The sequence below is a fragment of the Corythoichthys intestinalis genome, chromosome 19, assembly GCF_030265065.1.
Source record: "Corythoichthys intestinalis isolate RoL2023-P3 chromosome 19, ASM3026506v1, whole genome shotgun sequence".
Lineage (NCBI taxonomy): Eukaryota > Metazoa > Chordata > Actinopteri > Syngnathiformes > Syngnathidae > Corythoichthys > Corythoichthys intestinalis.
Genome location: NC_080413.1, coordinates 32,988,651 through 33,002,154, shown reverse-complemented (window position 1 = coordinate 33,002,154; position 13,504 = coordinate 32,988,651). Strand labels below are relative to the sequence as shown.

Below are 13,504 nucleotides of genomic sequence, written 5' to 3'. Positions count from 1 at the left end.
ATCAGCCACTTATGCTTTCCTTTATGTCTTAGGTTTTACCTTAACAGCTCCCTGGTGTTTCCCCAGCGGTGCCATTTATAAGCAGGAAGCAGTGAGGCCTACCGATTGCCCTTGTCTCCTTCTCCTCTGGCTCTTCATCACAGCTGGATCTGCAGGGGGTGGCTGCGGAGATGAAATACTGCATCAGTGACAGACCTGCTCTGTGAAAACACACAGATAAATTGATTGATGTAAGATGTGGAGACATAAAGCCTTTAACCAAATGTCTGCCCTTGCAAAATAAGTCACATGCTGGGGGTGAAAAGGACAAACGTGACATTTGCACATTTTCCAATTGTATTTCATGAACTATATTTCCAGACATATTAGGCATGTCTGTTGGTATATGGGTCAAAAGGTCACATCACAAATAAGACAACAACAAGGAGTTGGATTGGGCAACAACTTAGTCAAGCCACGAAAGGTATTTTCAAAAGATTTCTGGCAAGTTAAGAAAAAAAAAAAAAAACTAAATACCTAAAGCTGATTGGCTCATTATTAGGGTGCATCTAGGGATTTCCAACCAAGATTTAATTTGATTTAATATGTTCCTAATTTCTTTCTTTTTTAGTTCTATAAGAAAACTGAGGAGTAATTACATTACATTACATAACATTACATTACATTTACATTACAAATGTTCTATGTCTGTTGCATTTTTATTATTATTCAAAAGACGGGTTCGGGTTTAGTTTCAGTTCTCAGGTTACAATTATATAAGAATTTGGTCATCCAATTAAGATATAGTATGTTACATTGTTAGTTTATAAAATCTGGATGAAGAATATTTTATTTATTGTTTAGTTTCCCCCTTTTATATATATATATATATATATATAAGTTGTAAAGCAATAAAACTGCAGCAAAAAATGAAATGAACAAAAAAAAAAAAACATTTTTATAATGGGTCGAAATTATTTTTTGAGCACCTTAGGCAGCTTTGCATATAATTTAAAAATAAATATATATTTGAGAAAAAAATGTTTCAAAATGATTTATTTCTTTGATTGAAAAATTTTTTTTTTGATTGAATCAACTTTTTTTGGGGATTGAATGATTTAGACACAAATGTCCTAATCATAATATGGCCCAAACACATAAAGGATTGCTTCAATCAAAGAAAACTTTTTCAATGAAAAATTAAGTGTTTTTTTTTTTCAATCTGAAATATTTTCTCGCATTCAAAAACTTTTTCTATGATTGAAAATTTTCTTTTTTTGATTGAAGTGATTTTTCTTTTTAAAAATCTATATTTTTTTGAAGCAACTTATTTTTTGATTGACTAATAAAGAGAAAAATGTCCAAGCAAAAATGTGGCCCAAACACAAATCAACATTACTCCAATCGAAAAGTTGCCTCTATCAAAAAAAAAAAAAAAACTTGACTTCAATCAAAAATGAAATAAAAATTAATCAAAGAAAAATAGCTTTCACGTGCATTTTTAAATTTTTTTAAATTTTTTTAAATAGTTTTTTTAGTTTCAAATTTTTTTTTTTTTTTGATTGAAGCGACTTTTTTTTGGTTGAAAATATATTTTTTGATTGAAGCAACTTTAAAAATTTATTATTATTATTTTTTAATTGAAGCAACTTTTTATTTTATTATTATTATTTTTTTATTGAATATAAAGACCCAAATCTACCTCCATATGTCTCCATCCAGGGGATACAATTTTTGACTGGGGTAACTACATAGGCAAGACACCAGTGGGCGTACCAAATTCAGTGGATGACGATCTTGGCGAAAAGTATTGCCTAAGCAGCCTGATTTAGTATTCCCCTCAAGAATGATGGGAAACAAAAAACGCTCATTGTCAACTTATTTTAAATATTCTTGTAAGTTAATTTTATTGCTTACACTGCGTTTTCATCAACATATTGTGCCCTCCCTGCCCCAAAAGTCAAACTCCGCCTATGCAGCAGGAGCTTGGTCTTCAGGTGTGACACCCACGTTGGACAGGTCTTAAGGTAAAGGCCTGAGTTGGTGCAATCCATAGGACACAGCTAAGAACCCAATTCAACGAAAAAAATGATGTTACCATACGCATGGGTGCTGGAGCGTGATGTGGACATATGATACCCCTGAACATTTCTGTCTGCCCCCTCATACATGCCCTGCCTACAACCGGGCCTGCCTCTAAATCGGTGCTGGCCAAGAGTATTGGCACCCCTGCAAATCTGTCAGGTAATGCTCAATTTCTCGATGAAAATGATTTCAATTACAAATGCTTTGGTAGTAATATCTTCATTTATTTTGCTTGTAATGAAAAAATACAAAAGAGAATGAAAAAAAAATTAAATCATTATCATTTTACACAACACTCCAAAAAAGGGCCGGACAAAAGTATTGGCACCCTCAGCCTAATATTTGGTAGCAAAACCTTTAGACAAAAAAACTACGAACAACCGTTTCCGGTATCCATCAGTGAGTTTCTTACAATGCTATGCTGGAATTTTAGACTATTCTTCTTTGGCCAACTGCTCCAGGTCTCTGAGATTTGAAGGGTGCCTTCTCCAAACTGCCATTTTCAGATCTCTCCACAAGTGTTCTACGGGAATCAGGTCTGGACTCATTGCTAGCCACTTTAGAGGTCTCCAGTGTTTTCTCTCAAACCATTTTCTAGTGCTTTTTGAAGTGTGTTTTGGGTCATTGTCCTGCTGGAAGACCCATGACCTCTGAGAGAGACCCAGCTTTCTCAAACTGGGCCCTACATAATGCTGCAAAATGTTTTGGTAGTCTTCTTACCTTATAATGCCATGCACACGGTCAAGCAGTCCAGTGCCAGAGGTAGCAAAGCAACCCCAAAACATCAGGGAACCTCCGCCATATTTGACTGTGGGGATGGTGTTCTTTTCTTTGAAGGCCTCGTTTTTTTCCTGTAAACTGTATGTTGATAACTTTTCCCAAAAGTACTGCTTTTGTCTCATCTGACCAGGGAAAATTCTTCCAAAACATTTTTGGCTTTCTCGGGTAAGTTTTGGCAAACTCCAGTCTGGCTTTTTTATGTCTCTGGGTCAGAAGTGGGGTCTTCCTGGGTATCCTACCAAAGAGTCCCTTTTCATTCAGACGCCGATGGATAGTACGGGTTGACACTGTTGTACCTTCGGACTGCAGGACAGCTTGAACTTGTTTGGATGTTAGTCAAGGTTCTTTATCCACCATCCGCACAATCTTTCGTTGAAATCTCTTGTCAATTTTTCTTTTTCGTCCACATATAGGGAGGTTAGCCACAGTGCCATGGGCTTTACAATTACTGATGACACTGCGCATGGTAGAAACAGGAACATTCAGGTCTTAGGAGAAGGATTTGTAGCCTTGAGATTGCTCATGCTTCCTCACATTTGCTTCTCAAGTTTTCAGACAGTTCTTTGGTCTTCTTTCTTTTCTTCATCCCCAATGTGGTACATACATGGACACAGGACAGAGGTTGAGTCACCTTTAATCCATTTTACCTGGCTGCAAGTGTGATTTAGTTATTGTCACCACCTGTTATGTGTCACAGGTAAGTAGCAGGTGCTGTTAATTACACAAATTAGAGAAGAATCACATGATTTTTCAAAGGGTGCCAATACTTTTGTTTGGTCCATTTTTGGAGTTTTGTGTAAAATGATAATTTTTTTTTTTTTTCCATTCTCTTTTGTGTTTTTTCATTGCAAGCAAAATCAATGAAGATTTTACTACTAACACATTTGTAATTGCGATCATTTTCTGGGAGAAATTGAGCATTATCTGACAGAATTGGAGGGCTGCCAATACTTTCGGCCACTACTGTATTTAGCATGGACAGTTGCATGTTTTCACCTCACAACACCCATAAATTCGAATCAACTCTTCATCAATATCACTGAAGCAGCATTGGGGAAGTTTGGAGTTGTTATACTGCGCTGTCAGGACTGAGATCGAGTTATCTACATCCAAGGTAGACAGTTTGAATTAAGGCTACAGAGTTTGGTTATGTTTGATGAGTTTATCAAAATCATCTGTTATTCCAGGCAGGTCTGATGTAAATACTGGCATGTTTGTTATGTTAACCTCTGTCTGTATTTATTTATTGTCACGTATCCGGCTAAACATACATGACTACACCAGAATGAAGAGTCTCTAAGCGCTCCTTTTCTGAGGACAGCAGGGTCCCTCTCCCTTGCACAGCAGGGGAAGCTCGCGAGGTCGCGGTCACAAGGTTTAATGGGCTGTGTGAAGAGGTCCTGCTCAGCTGTCATTCCATTTCCTTAAGTCAATTGTTAGTTTACAGAGTCCCACACTGTGCTCAACAACGCCTGCTGGTCACCCTAAGTAACATGAGCCTTTAATCGTGAAGTCTTATTCTTACTAGACTTGTAACTTGCAACTTATTCAATTAATGCCGAATGCCTCAGACAATAGAATCACTTCTCCATCAACTGATTAAGGCTTGGTGTTGGAGGATTGTATGAGTTGTGTGAGGAATCGATGGAAATTGTGTGAAAAGTTCACATTATTACCAGGAGTGAAAATGGGATTCAGGGCCGAAACGGTGCTTTGATCCCGATAATCTGACACCAACTATCAAAACCCCTCGTTAAAAAAAACATCTCCAAGAACAAAACAATCTACTAACGTCAGATTAACATACACAAATGTTGACAACAAGCCCAAAGGCGTCATCCGTTTCCACAGATAGTTTTATTTATTCAATAGAATTCTGCCCAGCGGCTCCATCTCAGTGTATCTGAGTCTGACGAGTGGCATCGATGTGGAAAAGCGCTATATAAGTATAACACCATTTACCATTTACCATTACACAGCAAACCACTCTGGACTCAGTTGTCCGTTTAATTGGCTGACAGACCATGTGATCAGCATGGATAGTTAGCTCTGATCAGTGTTGTCACAGATTATTTGAAAAGGTAATTGAATTACTGATTACTGATTACACCTAAAAAAGTAATCTAGTTACTTTAATGATTAATTTATTATCAAAGTAACTACGTTACATTAAAAGTAATTTATCAGTTACTTTTTACAATTTTTTTCTCCTTTTGTTGCCTCAACAGAAAAATGACAACAGAAAAATGTCATCGCATGTCATTGAATTTTTCACATAAGGCTTAATCTTCTAGTTTGCGGGGGTTTAATTAGTCGATGGAGTTGATTTCTACCACCATTGACTCGCGCTAGCTTAGCCACTTCGGAGCCCTGAAACTAACAAATAAATGACAAACTGCACAGAATTTGTTCAAATCAACTTCAATGACTAAACCCTCGCTAACTCGAAGATGAAGCCTAATGTAAAAAATTCTGAACTTCCCCTTTTAATGAAGACCTAGCCATTAAAACGTTGTCTATAACAGTTGTAAAACAATAAAACCTACAAATCCTACAAAGCATTTCATGATGGGTCAAAATAATTTTTCCAACAGATCATGTGACTAGCACCTTAGAGACCACCGTCCTTTGCTTTGCTTAGCCATAACTGAGCTTGAACCAAGGATTGAACACGAACAGTGTCAAGATGTATGTAGATATACAGTGTATCACAAAAGTGAGTACACCCCTCCAATTTATGCAGATATTTAAGTATATCTTTTCATGGGACAACACTGACAAAATGACACTTTGACACAATGAAAAGTAGTCTGTGTGCAGCTTATATAATAGAGTTAATTTATTTTCCCCAAAATAACTCAAAATATAGCCATTAATGTCCAAACCCCTGGCAAAAAAAAAGTGAGTAAACCCCTTCGAATCTACCTACATCTCTAAATGTCCAAATTGAGTACTGCTTGTCATTTTCCCTCCAAAATGTAATGTGACTCATTGCAGGAGTGCTGTCAGCATTGCTGCAGAGATTGAAGAGGTATGTGTGTGTGTGTGTGTGTGGGGGGGGGGGGGGGGGGGGGGTCATTCCCACCACCATGCTTGACTGTAGGCATGACTCACTTATCTTTGTACTCCTCACCTGGTCGCCGCCACAAATGCTTGAGACCATCGGAACCAAACAAGTTAATCTTCGTCTCATTAGACCATAGGACATGGTTCCAGTAATCCATGTGCTTCGTTGACATGTCTTCAGCAAACTGTTTGCGGGCTTTCTTGTGTACTTCACAAGAGGCTTCCTCCTGGGGTGACAGCAATGCACACCGATTTAATGTAGAGTACGGCGTATGGTCTGAGCACTAACAGGCTGACAGCACTCCTGTAACGAGTCACATGACATTTTGAAGGGAAAATGACAAGCAGTACTCAATTTGGACATTTAGGGATGTACGTAGTTCCCATGTGGTGTACTCACTTTTGTTAAAGGGTTAGGGTTTAGATATTAATGGCTATATTTTGAGTTATTTTGAGGGAAAAATAAATTAACTCTATTATATAAGCTGCACACAGACTACTTTTCATTGTGTCAAAGTGTCATTTTGTCAGTGTTGTCCCATGAAAAGATACACTTAAATCAGTATAGGCCAACAGTTTGGAGAAACCTCAAGGATACTTTGAAGAATTTTGAATATGAAATCTGTTTTCAGTTATTTCACTTTTTTTTGCCAAGTACATGATTCCACATGTTCGTTCGTAGTTTTGATATATTCGGTGAAAATACATAAAACGCAAAAATGATGAGGTGTGTCCAGACTTTTGACTTTTATTTCAGTCATCAACATGTTATGCCCCCCTGACCCCCCTCCCACAAAAGTACAACTCTGCCTATGGTTATAAACTGTAAGAATAAAATGTACTTAAAGGCTGGTTACAAACTGTAGAAATGCTGGCAGTCTCGCTACCTGTAAGCTTTGTTTCGAGTTTTGTCGCGTTGTGCTGTAATTCCAAGTGGTTCCTTCAGTTGGATGTAGTTTTTAGCAGTCGACAGTCTTTCTGAGCCAGCGCAAAGTTGGCAGCGTACGGAGATATTTTTGTCATCTTTACTGGAGAGAAATGTGAAGTAATGGCTGTATCTCCAGTGAGAAAATGCAGCCGTCTCCTGCTTTTCAGTGTTAGCATCCTGATGATGTAGCCAGCCTATGTTGTTGGCCTCACCGCAGACAGCGCTCACACTCACACAGCATGGTAATACACGTGACCCATTTTTGTTTTTTACCGATGAGAAAACGTGAGATGTGACGTCACTCCTTAACTCAAGAGGAATGTTTTCTATTCGAAATGCTCACCCTACATGACTACAGTATTCTTAATTCTACATACATGTAGAATGAGGCAACAACAATATAGTAACGCACAGGCACTAAGGAAACTGATCAAATTACTGGTTTAGAAAAATGTACACGTTAGATTACTCGTTACTGAAAAAAGTAATCAGATTACACTGAAAACACTGGCTCTGATTGGTTCAAATGCACATGCTTTCTGGAACAAAAAAAAGAACAAACCAGAGAGGTAACAAACAACTTCTTGAATTAATGCTATCTTTAAGAGAAAGAGAGATTTGAAGAGTGTTATGTTATTCTATTTCATTTTTATATGGTGGGGAGATTCAGAACATATTCCATGTTAATGTGCACAATTGGACTTATTTTTGTTAATTTATGAAAAGGCTGCTTATTTATTTCCTCATTATTTAAAGCAAAGCTTAGTAGCTTTTCAGTTTTGGTCGATTTTAGCTACACCGGTGGAAAAACATGGTAGTGTTTTGCCTTATAACTTAAGACTGCGTTTCCCATGAAGACCAGTGCTGCGTTTCCCATGAAGACCAGCGCACACCCGCGCAGTGTCGTAAAATCATCAATCAATCAATCAAAATCAATCTCCCGGTCACGTGCAGATGGATTAAACAAAATTTCTGTTTCCAGCGGCTGTGTGATGGATGAATAGTAATAAGTAAAGATGCCGATCGATGGGGTCCGATCACATCATTTTCATAGTATCGGAATCGGCAAAAAAATATCGGAATGCCTTTTTTATTATATATATATATATATCTATCTCTATATATATATATGTGTGTATATATATATAATTTAAATCGTTTTCTAATTGTATTTAATGTTACAGACAAAAAGTCTTACACTCATCCAGAGTAGTTTTGGCTTAAAGTAGGGCTATCAAAATTATTGCGTTAATGGCGGTAATTTTTTTTAAAAAATTAATCACGTTAAATAATTAACGCATGCGCTGCACGACCCACTCACACATTGTCGCGTTCAATCTATAAAGATGCCGTTTTACCTATAGATAGCGCTAAAAGGCAGCGTATAATGAGTAGAGAGAATTTTGACAGCCTTTGGAGCCATTTTTTATGTGGCTAAAGCCTTACAATACCTCTCTCAGCAATTAAACATAACGTGGGAGGCAATGTGGGGAAGAAAGCTAGTCGTTGATCATTTTCTTAACACCCTATGTTCTTTCCCAACGCAGAGAAGATATATCAATTGGTGCCCCTACGCACAGTCATGGTTGCACTTCCCATCATGCATGTGGGCAGAACTTAAAAGGCTCAGTATCATTTACTGAAAGCTCAACAAATACACTAGATGGCAATATTTAGTCACAATATACAAAGTCACATTTATCCTTTAAGAATTACAAGTCTTTCTATCCGTGGATCCCTCTCACAGAAAGAATGTTAATAATGTAAATGCCATCTTGAGGATTTATTGTCATAATAAACAAATACAGTACTTATGTACTGTATGTTGAATGTATATATTTGTCCGAGTTTTATTCATTTTTTTCTTAATGCATTGCCAAAATGTATATGATCGGGAAAAATTATCAGGAATGATTGGAATTGAATCGGGAGCAAAAAAAAAAAGCAATCGGATCGGGAAATATCGGGATTGGCAGATACTCAAACTAAAACGATCAGGATCGGATCGGGAGCAAAAAAACATGATCGGATCAACCCGAGTAATAAGGTAATGAATCAAGTTGATGCTAAACAATAGCATATGACCGTTAAGAACCGTGTGGCTTAGTGTAGCAAACCCCGTCACGCCAGCGAGTGAAAGCCGGGCCAATGTTTATTCTGTATATTCTCTTTTTTTTTCTTCCTCAGACAAAACTTTTTGTCTCTTTTGTTGCTCTGCCATCTTTGCAGAATTCGTGTGAAAGCGTTCGCATCAATTTCTGTCTTTATAATCAATGGGGAAAGGGGGAAGTGACGTATGCCATAAAGCAGTCAGCACATTTGTACTTTTTTTGTGTGGCAGTGTTCCTGCCACCCTCCTCAAAGTTAATTAGTGCCGGGGAAAGTGATACAGAGCCCCTCAAGATATAAAAGAGGTGTTATTCAACTAGTTGTCAGTCGATATATTATCAAAATGTTACGAAAATAAAGGTTGAAAAGTTACCTAGTGTTGCTTTTATATATGATAATTGGAGCTGGGAATCTTTGGGCACCTAACGATTCGATTACGATTACGATTCAGAGGCTCCGATTCGATTATAAAACGATTATTGATGCACCCCTCTCCTTTTTTTTTTTTTTTTTGAATGTTTTGTACTTTAGTTCCAAAATTGTTCAAAAATCCTCTCAGGGTAAACTAAACTACTATTTCAGTATCAAGTTAGCATGTAACAGTAAACAAATATACAAAAATAACAGTAAATAAAATACTCCAGTCCCCATTCTGTATCAGCAGCTTTAAACAACATTCAATTAATTTAATGTTGAGAATCAACTGTTACAGTTGTTAAAATTGCTCCCGTTATTCATCATTTAAAGATAGATTCAAGACAAGATTCTGCCAATTTAGGAGTATTTTGGATAAAAAGTTAATTAGGTTCGCTACAACAGAGCCTTCTAGAGAAGTCACTGCTTTAGTACTGCTTTAACTAACGCCGGAAAGTTTGTCATTTCGCATCTCGGTTCAATAATATATGTTCTAACGCCGTCGCCGTCTGTCATTTTGTATCTAGTTCTACATATATATGATATCTACTGTAGCTGTATGTTTGTAGCAACTAGCAACTGGGCGTTGTTTGTAGCGGCTGTCGGCCACGGTCCGGTATGATTGTTTTTTTATCCAGCGGCATGAGTTGAACATGATATTTACTCTCGGTCCGTTCCTCATTTGGTTCCAAAGACCGTGCTGACTGTGTTTTACTTCCGTTTTACCTGGTATAATTCAATAATCGGAATTTGGATGTTTGTGAATCATTCTCGAATCTTTCACGGCCGAATCGCGAATAATCTAAGAATCGGAAATTTCGCACGCCTCTAATAATAATATATTCAATTTCAATGTGCACAATGTAAGTCATCTGTACTTATTTTTATTAATGAATGTTACTCTTAGTGTTGTATCGGTTGCGAACGATTCGTTCTTTTTGAACGAATTGTTTGGGTGAACGAGACCGAACTAATCACCATCTGCACTGATTCGTTCTATGAGGTTGGTGCTTGTTCACTGCGTGGGAGGGCGTTGAGCAAGCGGCAGCGTCTTCTGACATCGCACACGACCAATCAGACGCCAGCCTCATCGCGGGCAGGGGAGGGACCGGAAATAGAATCAGGGCGTATGTCACTCACTTCCACGTGTGGCCAATGAGCAGCCAGCGTGCAGGCAGGGGGGCAAGACTGAGTTTTGTCACTTCCCGTTCAGTGACTCGGTCCTCCGGTTCCTGACCTAGCTTGCTGCTAACTTGACTTTCCAGTAATGAATATGCGGTGAACGAATCAAAAAATGAAAGGAAAGGACTTTGTCACATATTTGTTAACGTGGAGCCTATCAAATGCAGCTCAAAAAGACAAAAACACCACACAAATCTAGCGAGCATGGTTTAGTGTACTACTTTTCTCAACAGACTCGCGACTACCTATTACCACATACTATCAAATTTACAGTAATTTAAAACACGGGTAGCTACGAGGCAAGCAAAAGCTGAGCTGCGGTCGCGTGACGGCAATGTAGGGGGCAAAGAACTGTCACTATAAGGAGGCTTCATGGCAGCGATATTTACCTCATATGTGCACAGAAAAAAATATTTAGTATGATCACCATAATACTGATTTGCAATGAAACGGTATATACATGTCCATTTTTTCCAAGTGTTTTTTTTTTTTTTTTTTTCGTGTCAGGTGTTGGTTGGTTTGACAAATCATGTCAATCCGTCCATCATGTGCTCCTCAAGCGCCCCAAAACAACGCACATGGACACGGGAGATGTCGCAATATGTCTACATTTTTCTTAACAGACTAATGAGAGTAGAAAGGCGACATCGTAAAGAGCTAACAATTATTTCTCGTCAGCATTTGACGATCTGAGATGCGGGGACGACAGGGGAGCTGACCGGATTATTTTATTTATTAATACCAGTGCAAAAAAACAATATGATCACCATAATACTGATTTGCAATGAAACTGTATATACATGTAATTTTTTTCCGAGTGTTTTTTTTTTTTTTTCGTGTCAGGTGGTTGGTTTGACAAATTATGTCAATCCGTCCATCATGTGCTACTCAAGCGCCCAAAAACAAAGCACGCGGACACGGGAGATGTCGCAATATGTCTACATTTTTCTTAACAGACTAATGAGAGTAGAAAGGCGACATCGTAAAGAGCAAACAATTATTTCTCGTCAGCATTTGACGATCTGAGATGCGGGGACGACAGGGGAGCTGACCGGATTATTTTATTTATTAATACCAGTGCAAAAATTCAACACGATCATCTTAATACTAAAAAACAAAAATACAACAGAGCGAGATGTGTTGGTCGTTCCATATTCAGAAATTAAACTTTCGATGTATTTTTATTTTCGTGACCGCAAACATGCTGTATATGTATGTGTGATCAAGAACCTGCTAAAGAAAGTCCGTGCGCCCCCGCCCCCTACTCCCCTCACAAAAGGAAAATGTTTAACCGTGTCCTAAATCGAAATGCAAGCACGAGCCATGACTTTGAGCCCATAGAACTAGGACAGACGACGCGGAAGTTCTCCCTCGCTTTTGCAGCAGCAGGAGGGAGACGAGGCTGTCTGTGAAAGCAGAATGATACCGCCTGTCACTCATTTCTGAAACTACGACGAGTGGTCAATGTGGAAGAGAGGGAGGGACCAAGCAATGTCACTTCCCGTTCAGTTATACTGCGAAGCGGTCTTTGGTGATTCGTTCGGCAACGTCACTTCCCGTTCAGTAACCGAACGATTCGTTTGGGCGGGGAGGGAGATGAGGGGGCGAACGATTCGTTGAACGATTTGTTTGAACGAATCTTTTTACTGAACGAACCGGAATGGATTCGTTTACTCAAGTGAACGACAAATCTCGTCACTAGTTACTCTTTATTATGAAAAAAAAAATAAGTCAATGTTTACATAATCTTAAATTTGAATGCATGTGGTATTTTCTTCAGTTATGTTCTAAAGTAGTTAAAATTGAGGTTATACACAGGGGTGCATATAAGTGGTCCGCATGCGCGCATGCGTACTGGATGTAGACAAACGCGCTGGCCCTCAACGGCTTCCATACGCTTTTGCGTACCGATGGCTGACCACTGTATTTGCGGCAGACACGAGAAAATCACTTCTCAAAATGTTAAAGAGGCAGGCCCCACTGAGTAATTATTTCCGTGTTCCCCCACCCCCGTCAAAAGATAGACAGACGACAGAGACGTCACCGGAGCTACCGAAAAAAAGGACTTTTGCTGAAAAGTGACTGCAGGAGGTACCATGGCTAGAAGCAAATGATGCTTGCATGGAAATGTGGTGCAACATTTGCCGTGAGAATCCCAATGTCGCTGATAAGAGCAGCGCATTTTATGTAGGGTCAAAGAATTTCAGCCATCCAAAGTTTGAAAAGCACGAAAAAAACAGAGCATGTGGCAATTAAGCATACTATCAATGTCAGACAGGACCCCACTCGCCCTATGGACAAGTGGCGGAATAAAGTTATTGAAGAACAGCACCATGCACTGACAAACGTGTTTTTGCTCGCATTTCACAAAGCAAAACATGCACGTTCAATGAGCTCTTATGAGGAGGACATCCCACTTTTACAAAGGCTTGGAGTTAATGTGGGAGCCGCATACGAATGCCCTTTATTTTGAATTAGTGCTTTTATGTTTATTTCTTTACATTTCACTTAAAAGTAATGGCAATTTTGTTGTGCCAGTTGATGTTAATCAAGCGTTAATTGTTAATATAGTTAATTAAAGGTAATTGGCTCTAAGTAAAGCTTGTCATAATCTTATCGCATCAGGCGGGTCGGCTCTCAAGCTCAATGAGGACCAAGTCACATCTCCAGGTCCTCCTCTGAGAACCTGGGCAAAAAAAATATGTGCACCTCTGGTTATAAGTATAGCTGTGGCAAAAGCAGTTTTCTTTGCATTTCGGTGGTTTTAGGAGCCCACCTCGGCAAGAAACTCTAGCCACTTTCACCCCTTATTGTTACATGGATGGTCAATTATGAGACTAACTTAACAAGCATGGATTTTTATGTAAGAAGACAAGTCCATGAACGTAGAAACTCCATTTGGGAAATATCCAAACACCAAAACTCAAATATGTGAAGGAAATGGACTAACTACTATGTCAT

At 38.6% G+C, this 13,504-nt stretch overlaps 1 protein-coding gene across 1 annotated transcript in view; it reads right to left on the bottom strand.

Moving 5' to 3' along the window:
* stmn4 (stathmin-like 4) overlaps positions 1–13,504 on the bottom strand; it is a 69,563-nt gene that overhangs the window by 49,984 nt on the left and 6,075 nt on the right. The window contains exon 2 of the mRNA XM_057823415.1: positions 40–162. The gene's annotated coding sequence lies outside the window, so the exon portion shown is untranslated. The remainder of the gene's footprint in view (positions 1–39; positions 163–13,504) is intronic.